Below are 10,361 nucleotides of genomic sequence, written 5' to 3'. Positions count from 1 at the left end.
AATAAGGAAGTTAAAATCTGATGCCTAGTCTTGTATGAAGCGTCCCACACTCTCTGCACTTGAAAGAACCCGTTCAACAACAATTTTATTAGTCTGTATTTGGCCTTTTGGGAGGCTAAAATTTTAACTCATATTTAAAAAAACTATACTTCCAATGGCTAACAAAATTCCAATCCAGTTCACCCAATTTTTAGAACCTACATTTTGAATTAACTTAGTATTATTTATTTTCATCCTGAATATGCATGAAATATTTGCCACTGGATATTATAAAGCGTACACAAATTAAATTTCTTGAGGATTACTGTCAAGTTTATGAACCCCAAGGATATTATGAATATGTTTTTCAGATAAAATATCTGTTCCGTCAACCACCTGTTCAGCGTTACATTAATGCAAACCTTTCAATGACTGTAAACCAAAGCCACGGAAAGTGAAAACAAAACAGTAAATTCTGTACTCAGACTTCATAGCAAATTACAATGCAGGTTGGAGATTAGTTAATAGACAAAATGCAAAACCACATGAAAGAAATTACCAACTTTCTGAATTGCTTTTTTGCTGCGATAATAGGTTTTCATATGATTCTAATTTTAGTCTTAATTGTTCCTTAGTAATTGGCCTTATCAACAAATTATATAATATTTGTATTTGTATTATCTTGTTTTCCTTTGATCTTTTTTCACCTGACTTTCACCTTTAACAGGTACATAAAAAATAGTCTACCTGTTTTTTATGTACCTTTACTGACATCTGTCTTTGATGTTAAGCAATCATGGGAATTGATTTACCAGTATTAGATGGATTAACTGAAGGATATTAGTTAATGAATTTGAGTAATCAGTGTTAATAGATGAAAGTGTATGCCAGAATTCACAGTTACATAGCTGCAGAATGGGTTGACAGATATAAAGCCTAGAGGTATAGTGAGAGGGTTGAAGCCTAAAGTTATAGGGGGAGAGTTGAAGCCTAGAGGTATAGGGAGAGAGTTGAAGCCTAGAGGTATAGGGGGAGGGTTGAAGCCTAGAGGTATAGGGGGAGGGTTGAAGCCTAGAGTTATAGGGGGAGAGTTGAAGCCTAGAGTTATAGGGGGAGAGTTGAAGCCTAGAGGTATAGGGGGAGGGTTGAAGCCTAGAGTATAGGGGGGAGAGTTGAAGCCTAGAGGTATAGGGGGAGGGTTGAAGCCTAGAGGTATAGGGGGAAGGTTGAAGCCTAGAGTTATAGGGGGAGAGTTGAAGCCTAGAGGTATAGGGGAGAGTTGAAGCCTAGAGTTATAGGGGGAGAGTTGAAGCCTAGAGGTATAGGGGGAGGGTTGAAGCCTAGAGGTATAGGGGGAGGGTTGAAGCCTAGAGTTATAGGGGGAGAGTTGAAGCCTAGAGGTATAGGGGGAGGGTTGAAGCCTAGAGTTATAGGGGGAGAGTTGAAGCCTAGAGGTATAGGGGGAGGGTTGAAGCCTAGAGTTATAGGGGGGAGAGTTGAAGCCTAGAGGTATAGGGGTGAGGGTTGAAGCCTAGAGTTATAGGGGGAGAGTTGAAGCCTAGAGGTATAGGGAGAGAGTTGAAGCCTAGAGGTATAGGGGGAGAGTTGAGATCTCAGAAATCATGTTTAACCCCACTGCATTTTTGTGCCGGTCCCAAATCAGGAGCCTGACTGGCCTTTGTTAGTCTTGTATGTTTTTTAATTTAAGTTCATTTATATGTTGTGGAGTGTGACATCCATTTTCACTGAGTAAGTACACAATTTTAATTAGAGCCACCTGAGGACCACCTCTGTGTGCTGGATTTTCTCACTGCGTTGAAGACCCATTTGTGGCCTTCGGCTGTTGTCTGCTCTTTGGTTGGGTTGTTGTCTCTTTGACATATTCCCCATTTCCATTCTCAATTTTATGTGTATTCTATTCCAATATAATATCCATTGACAAATACTTAATGGGTTTATTACGATGTCTTTAAGAAAACAATAACATAGCTTCCTTGTGAAGTTGGATACAATTATAAAAGATATCTGCAAAGTTTGAATAATTATAGTCATAAAATTTGGAATTTTGTAGACCGTCCATTGTATGCCATCTTTTTGATGATTGTTGCGATTACATTGACATTGTTTAAAAATCTGTGTTGGATCCCCAATGAAATTACACTTTGTGATAACATTACCATTCTATACACTTTGTCCTCATTTGATGTATAAAAAGTTCTGCTTAATTGCAAATATTCACTCAAAAGTAGATGCAAAATGCAAAAAGGGAGATAAGAAGGAGGAAATATTAGAGTTGTCTCCCATCATTCCACATTATAATTTTTTCCTTTGATTTTAAAAAGGAAGATTTCGTCATAGCTTTTACTTACATTATAGTATTTGAAGTTGCTGATATATATATCATATTTTCTGATTACGTAGGCAACATAAAATTCTATTATATTTGATTTTAATGGTAGACCCTTTAAATTTTACAATAACAATTTGAAAACACTTTTATTTTTTTTAAATGATTTTGACATAAGTTTCCTACTCTACCCTCTTTTAATATCAAATTTAATAGTCTATTAATTCCTAAACAGAATAGTTCAATTTTACTTTTTTTTGTGTTTACGTAATATTTTTGGCAGTTATAAGAATTTTCAAAAATTTTATTTCAAGAGTTTGTTTTAGCAGACAGTTGCAAAAGTGGTTTGTAACAGTACTAATTCACAATTTCTAGTGTTTAGTTACTCTTATGAGAATTTAGTTAAGACCAGTCAAGGTACATAACAAAAAATGTTCATGAGTACGTTACATTGGTAAAATATAAAAGTTGAACATTTTGTGGAGTCAATAATTTGATTTTTGATACTCCATGTATAATTTTCTCTCATTTCATGTCTATGAACTTTTTAGGACATAAAAATTAAAATTTAAAGTACAGTCCCATATTTTATTAGAAGGATGAATGGACTGACGTTAAATCACATCTTCAAAAAAGTTGTAGCTGGTAATTTTTATACCATAATCTTGACAAATATATTATTTATTGAGGAGAAAAATAATACGAAATAGTAGTTTGATATTTCCAAATTCATCCTACTTCATATAAGAAGGATAATATTAATTTGACATGGCCTACTACTTATTTTATATCATTAAAGACCTTGGCAATGATTGTGTGTACTTTGAGTGTAATTGTTTTTGTAGGATACCTACCATTCAGAACTCATTCATCAACCACGTCACAGAAATTTAATTTATTGCACAGTCAATTGTTCACTAAGCTGTAACCCCCTAAACTCTTTTCCACTTATGATTTTCTGAATGACGCAAGCATGTTCTCTTCTATAATTCTTTCTGTATATTCTGGGTGGCTGATGTGTTTTTGCTTGTCTTTTCTCAATAAGGGTTAGATAAGACTTTAAATTGAGATGATTTTACCTTGAAATACATTGAGAATATCTTTTTTCCTACATAAAATATTGATTCCTAGTGGGCATGAACTTCTTACATAATTTATATTTATATTGAAGTAAAATAGGTAGCAATGGTTTTCTGGAAGTTGATAATAATGTCGTAAAAAAGCTTGGTGTGTCTTTTGTAAGAGGTTCACTTTTAGTCAAAATTTAAGTTTCTTGAAATATTTCAGGACCTGTTGCATGATTCGAATTCAGGATATCATGAAATAATTTAGGACCTCTTATAATACAAATTTAGGATATCCTAAATAATTTCAAGATGTGCTGAAACATTCAGAACCTCCGCTTAATTAAGCAATAATTGCTCATTGTACAGCCTTCAACAATAAAAAAAAACCTGAACCCTATAGTCAGTTATAAAGGCTCTGACATGAAAAGTTATGAAACAATTCAACAGGTAAACCTGTATGGCCTGATTTATGACAAATGAGAATATGTTCATTATGCCCATGTTGGTTTTTAAGAATGTTGTGGGCTACATGTCAGGTATGTGTTGTGTTTTCAGTAAACTCTAGTGTATGATTTTTTTATTTCAATGTATATTTCAGACCCACATGATGTTTGTTTAACTGGAGACCATGATTGTCATGAAAATGCTGTCTGCCACAGTACATATACTAGCTACAGTTGTCAATGTAAAAAGGGATATTCTGGCAATGGGTATGATTGTCAATGTAAGTTACTGCAACTTACTTTAACATCCAGTTCAACTATCTCATTACGTTACTGTTTGTTTACATTGGGGTTGATTGTCAATGTAAGTTACTGTCTGTTAACATTGAGTTTGATTGTCAAGTTAAGTTACTGTCTGTTTACATTGAGTTTGATTGTCAAGGTAAGTTACTGTGTTTACATTGTGTTTGAGTGTCAATGTAAGTTATTGTCTGTTTACAATGAGTTTGATTGTCAAGGTTAGTAATTGCCTGTTTACATTGAGTTTGATTGTAAAGGTTAGCAACTGCCTGTTCACATGAAGTTTTGTTTTGTTATCAAGGTGAGTTACTGTCTGTTTATAATAAGTTTGATTGTCACGGCAAGTTACTGCCTGTTAACATTCAATTTGATTATCAAGCTAAGTAACTGTCTGTTTACACTGAGTTTGATTGTCAAGGTAAGTTACTGTCTGTTTACATTGAGTTTGATTATCAAGGTAAGTTACTGTCTTTTTACATTGGGTTTGATTATCAAGTTAAGTTACTGTCTGTTTACATTGAGTTTGATTGTCAAGGTAAGTAACTGTCTGTTTACACTGAGTTTGATTGTCAAGGTAAGTTACTGTCTGTTTACATTCAATTTGATTATCAAGCTAAGTAACTGTCTGTTTACACTGAGTTTGATTGTCAAGGTAAGTTACTGTCTGTTTACATTGAGTTTGATTATCAAGGTAAGTTACTGTCTGTTTACATTGAGTTTGATTGTCAAGGTATTAAGTTACTGTCTGTTTACATTGGGTTTGATTATCAAGATAAGTTACTGTCTGTTACATTGAGTTTGATTATCAAGGTAAGTTACTGTTTGTTTACATTGAGTTTGATTGTCAATGTAAGTTACTGTTTGTTTACATTGAGTTTGATTATCAAGGTAAGTTACTGTCTGTTTACATTGAGTTTGATTGTCAATGTAAGTTACTGTCTGTTACATTGAGTTTGATTATCAAGGTAAGTTACTGTGTTTACATTGAGTTTGATTATCAAGGTAAGTTACTGCCTGTTTACATTGAGTTTAATTATCAAGGTAAGTTACTGTCTGTTTACATTGAGTTTGATCGTTAATGTAAGTTACTGTCTGTTTACATTCGGTTTGATAATCAAGGTAAGTTACTGTCTGTTTAAATTGAGTTTGATTGTCAAGGTAAGTTATTGCCTGTTGTCAAGGTATTAAGTTACTGCCTGTTTACATTGAGTTTGATTATCAAGGTAAGTTACTGTCTGTTTACATTGAGTTTGATTATCAAGGTAAGATACTGTCTGTTTACATTGAGTTTGATTGTCAATGTAAGTTACTGTCTGTTACATTGAGTTTGATTATCAAGGTAAGTTACTGTTTGTTTACATTGAGCTTGATTGTCAAGGTAAGTTACTGTCTGTTTACATTGAGTTTGATTATCAAGGTAAGTTACTGTCGGTTTACATTGAGTTTGATTGTCAAGGTATTAAGTTACTGTCTGTTTGTTTACATTGAGTTTGATTGTCAAGGTATTAAGTTACTGTCTGTTTACATTGGGTTTGATTATCAAGGTAAGTTACTGGCTGTTTACATTGAGTTTGATTATCAAGGTAAGTTACTGTCTGATTACATTGAGTTTGATTGTCAAGGTATTAAGTTACTGTCTGTTTACATTTGGTTTGATTATCAAGGAAAGTTACTGTCTGTTTACATTGAGTTTGATTATCAAGGTAAGTAACTGTCTGTTAACATGAGTTTGATTGTCAAGGTAAGTTGCTGTCTGTTTACATTGAGTTTGATTGTCAAAGTAAGTTACTGTCTGTTTACATTGAGTTTGATTGTCAAGGTATTAAGTTACTGTCTGTTTACATTGGGTTTGATTATCAAGGTAAGTAACTGTCTGTTTACATTGAGTTTGATTATCAAGGTAAGTTACTTGTCTGATTACATTGAGTTTGATTGTCAAGGTATTAAGTTACTGTCTGTTTACATTTGGTTTGATTATCAAGGTAAGTTACTGTCTGTTTACATTGAGTTTGATTATCAAGGTAAGTAACTGTCTGTTAACATGAGTTTGATTGTCAAGGTATTAAGTTACTGTCTGTTTACATTGGGTTTGATTATCAAGGTATGTTACTGTCTGTTTACATTGAGTTTGATTATCAAGGTAAGTAACTGTCGGTTAACATTGAGTTTGATTGTCAAGGTATTAAGTTACTGTCTGTTTACATTGGGTTTGATTATCAAGGTAAGTTACTGTCTGTTTACATTGAGTTTGATTATCAAGTTAAGTTACTGCCTGTTTACATTGAGTTTGATTGTCAAGGTAAGTTGCTGTCTGTTTACATTGAGTTTGATTGTCAAAGTAAGTTACTGTCTGTTTACATTGAGTTTGATTGTCAAGGTATTAAGTTACTGTCTGTTTACATTGAGTTTGATTGTCAAGGTAAGTTACTGTCTCTTTACATTGGGTTTGATTATCAAGTTAAGTTACTGTCTGTTTAAATTGAGTTTGATTGTCAAGGTAAGTAACTGTCTGTTAACATGAGTTTGATTGTCAAGGTATTAAGTTACTGTCTGTTTGTTTACATTGAGTTTGATTGTCAAGGTATAAAGTTACTGTCTGTTTACATTGGGTTTGATTATCAAGGTAAGTTACTGGCTGTTTACATTGAGTTTGATTATCAAGATAAGTTAATGCCTGTTTACATTGGGTTTGATTATCAAGTTAAGTTACTGTCGGTTTACATTGAGTTTGATTGCAAAGGTAAGTTACTGCCTGTTTACATTGAGTTTGATTATCAAGGTAAGTTACTGTCTGTTTACATTGAGTTTGATTATCAAGGTAAGTAACTGTCGGTTAACATTGAGTTTGATTGTCAAGGTATTAAGTTACTGTCTGTTTACATTGGGTTTGATTATCAAGTAAGTTACTGTCTGTTTACATTGAGTTTGATTATCAAGGTAAGTTACTGGCTGTTTACATTGAGTTTGATTGCCAAGGTAAGTTACTGCCTGTTTACATTGAGTTTGATTATCAAGGTAAGTTACTGTCTGTTTGAATTGGGTTTGATTGTCAATGTAAGTTACTGCTTGTTTAAATTGAGTTTGATTGTCAAGGTAAGTTGCTGTCTTTTTACATTGGGTTTGATTGTCAAAGTAAGTTACTGTCTGTTTACATTGAGTTTGATTGTCAAGGTATTAAGTTACTGTCTGTTTGCATTGGGTTTGATTGTCAATTTAAGTTACTGCTTGTTTAAATTGAGTTTGATTGTCAAGGTAAGTTACTGTCTGTTTACATTGAGTTTGATTATCAAGGTAAGTAACTGTCTGTTTACATTGAGTTTGATTGTCAAGGTATTAAGTTACTGTCTGTTTGCATTGGGTTGATTATCAAGGTAAGTTACTGTCTGTTTACATTGAGTTTGATTATCAAGGTAAGTTACTGTCTGATTACATTGAGTTTGATTGTCAAGGTATTAAGTTACTGTCTGTTTGTTTACATTGAGTTTGATTGTCAAGGTATTAAGTTACTGTCTGTTTACATTGGGTTTGATTATCAAGGTAAGTTACTGGCTGTTTACATTGAGTTTGATTATCAAGATAAGTTAATGCCTGTTTACATTGGGTTTGATTATCAAGTTAAGTTACTGTCGGTTTGCATTGAGTTTGATTGCCAAGGTAAGTTACTGCCTGTTTACATTGAGTTTGATTGTCAAGGTAAGTTACTGTCTATTTACATTGAGTTTGATTATCAAGGTAAGTTACTGGCTGTTTACATTGAGTTTGATTGTCAAGGTAAGTTACTGTCTGTTTGAATTGGGTTTGATTGTCAATGTAAGTTACTGCTTGTTTAAATTGAGTTTGATTGTCAAGGTAAGTTGCTGTCTTTTTACATTGGGTTTGATTGTCAAGGTAAATTACTGTCAGTTTACATTGAGTTTATAACTTTTTCAGGCCCATATTCATGATGTCTCTGAGGAGAATTGTTTGATTTTAAAAAGATCACTTGATTGTCATACTGAATTGGAACTTTTGATTTAGTGATTCTTTTCTTTTACTAGTTTTGTTTTCAAATGTTTGATTTCACCTTTAAACACCTGACTACAAGGAAGAAGATGTAACATGTTTAACCCCGCCACATTATTTATGTATGTGCCTGTCCAAGTCAGGAGCCTGTTATTCAGTGGTTGTTGTTTGTTTATGTGTTACATATTTGTTTTTCGTTCATATTTATACGACCGCAAAAATTGAAAATTTTTTGGTCGTATATTGGTATGACGTTGGTGTCGTCATCGTCGTTGTCCAAAGACATTTGGTTTTCACACTATAACTTTAGTATAAGTAAATAGAAATCTATGAAATTAAAACACAAGGTTAATTACCATAAAAGGAAGGTAGGGATTGATTTTGGAAGTTTTGGTCCCAGCAGTTTAGGAATTAGGGGCCAAAAGGGTCCAAAATTAAACTTTGTTTGATTTCATCAAAAAATGAATTATTGGTATGCCAAATCTAACCATGTAATTAGATTCTTAAATTTTGGTCCTGTTTTCAAATTGGTCTACATTAAGGTCCAAAGGGTCCAAAATAAACTTAGTTTGATTGTAACAAAAATTGAATTGTTGGGGTTCTTTAACATGTACTTAGATTTTTGATTATGGGCACAGTTTTCAAGTTGGTCCAAATCCAGGTCCAAAATTAAACTTTGTTTGATTTCAACAAAAATTGAATATATGGGGTTCTTCAATATGCTGAATCTAACCATGTATTTAGATTTTTAATATTTGGGCCTGGTTATCAAATTGGTTCACATTGAGGTCTAAAGGGTGCAAAATTGAACATTATTTGATTTCATCAAAAATTGAATTCTTGGGGTTCTATGATATGCTGAATCTAACCATGTATTTAGATTTTGGATATTGGACCATAATAGGTAAATGTCCCAATTAAAATTTTTAAGTTTTTAAGTTTTTAAGTTTAAGATCTTAAGACTACATTCATCCTGTGTCAGAAACCTATGTTGTGTCAACTATTTAATCACAATCCAAATTCAGAGCAGTATCAAGCTTAAATGTTGTGTCCATACAAGCCCCAACTGTTCAGGGTTCGACCTCTGCGGTCGTATAAAGCTGCCGCCCTGCATAAATCTGGTTTATATGAATAAGGCTGTTAGTTTTCTCGTTTGAATTGTTTTACATTTTCATATCAGGGCCTTTTATAGCATGCTGATTATGCGGTATAGGCTTTGCTCATTGTTGAAAGTCGTACGGTGACCTATAGTTGTTAATGTCTGTGTCATTTTGGTCTCTTGTAGACAGTTGTCTCATTGGCAATTACACCACATCTTTTTTTGTATATATGTAAATGAGGCAGCAATCCAATGACAAAACAAAAAGACCTGTTGGGTGTTTACAGCCTGTGCAAGTAACAAATAGTTACCGGTAGGCAAGAACTTGTGTGTAAATTAGATAAAATCTTGAAAAGGTTTTAAATCTTGGAACACCAATAAACAGACAAGTTATTTTCATGGGTTAATTATTTAAGTAAAATAGTGGATTTTATCTTATAAGGTTTATTCCAGATATTCATAATATTTCTTTAACAGTAATTTGATATATTTCAAATTTATTGATATTCTGTCAAAAGATCATGAATTTAATTTCTTTGATCTAGAAATCTAATGCACTATGGTATTGCTCTGTCAGAGGAAAAAAGTCAATTTTCACTATCAGAAGATCTAAAGATGTATATTACAAATTGTCTGTCCATTTGACAGAATTGATGCTGATTTGAACTTTGATTACACATTAGCAGTGGGAAATGGACATTCCATATCTTTGTGTCAATCTTAATGAGTAAGGAGAAGAAAATGTAGCTTTAATGTTATAATTATCCTGGACAGAAATTATACAGACCATCCTAAAATTTCTATTGTAGCTCTGAAATAGAATAGACTTCCTAAATGGTCTGAGATAAATTAGACTTGTCAAATTGTTAAGCATCTAGCATGCTTAAAGGAAAACTGTTGTAATCGTATTATAAACAGATCTATACAGTGTATATATGTTACAAGTACTAGTGCACAGCTGAGACTCATCTGTCACAAAGGCCAATGTGAGCTTGCATCAGCAAAACATTGGAACAATTATTACTTTAATGAAACTGTTCATGCGATATTACAAAAATCAATGAAAAAACACTAAAAAAAAAAAAAAAATATTTTACTCACACAATGGAGGTATGCTGGTTTTA

General features: G+C 32.9%; 1 protein-coding gene across 1 annotated transcript in view; it reads left to right on the top strand.

The window, feature by feature from the left end:
- The first annotated feature begins 3,984 nt into the window (after nucleotides 1-3,984).
- Nucleotides 3,985-10,361, top strand: part of LOC139506142 (protein kinase C-binding protein NELL2-like) — a 30,144-nt gene continuing 23,767 nt past the window's right edge. The window contains exon 1 of the mRNA XM_071295370.1: nucleotides 3,985-4,117. The gene's annotated coding sequence lies outside the window, so the exon portion shown is untranslated. The remainder of the gene's footprint in view (nucleotides 4,118-10,361) is intronic.

Source organism: Mytilus edulis, unplaced genomic scaffold (assembly GCF_963676685.1).
Source record: "Mytilus edulis unplaced genomic scaffold, xbMytEdul2.2 SCAFFOLD_358, whole genome shotgun sequence".
Lineage (NCBI taxonomy): Eukaryota > Metazoa > Mollusca > Bivalvia > Mytilida > Mytilidae > Mytilus > Mytilus edulis.
Note: the sequence above shows the minus strand (reverse complement) of the source record. Positions and strands in the feature narration are given on the sequence as shown.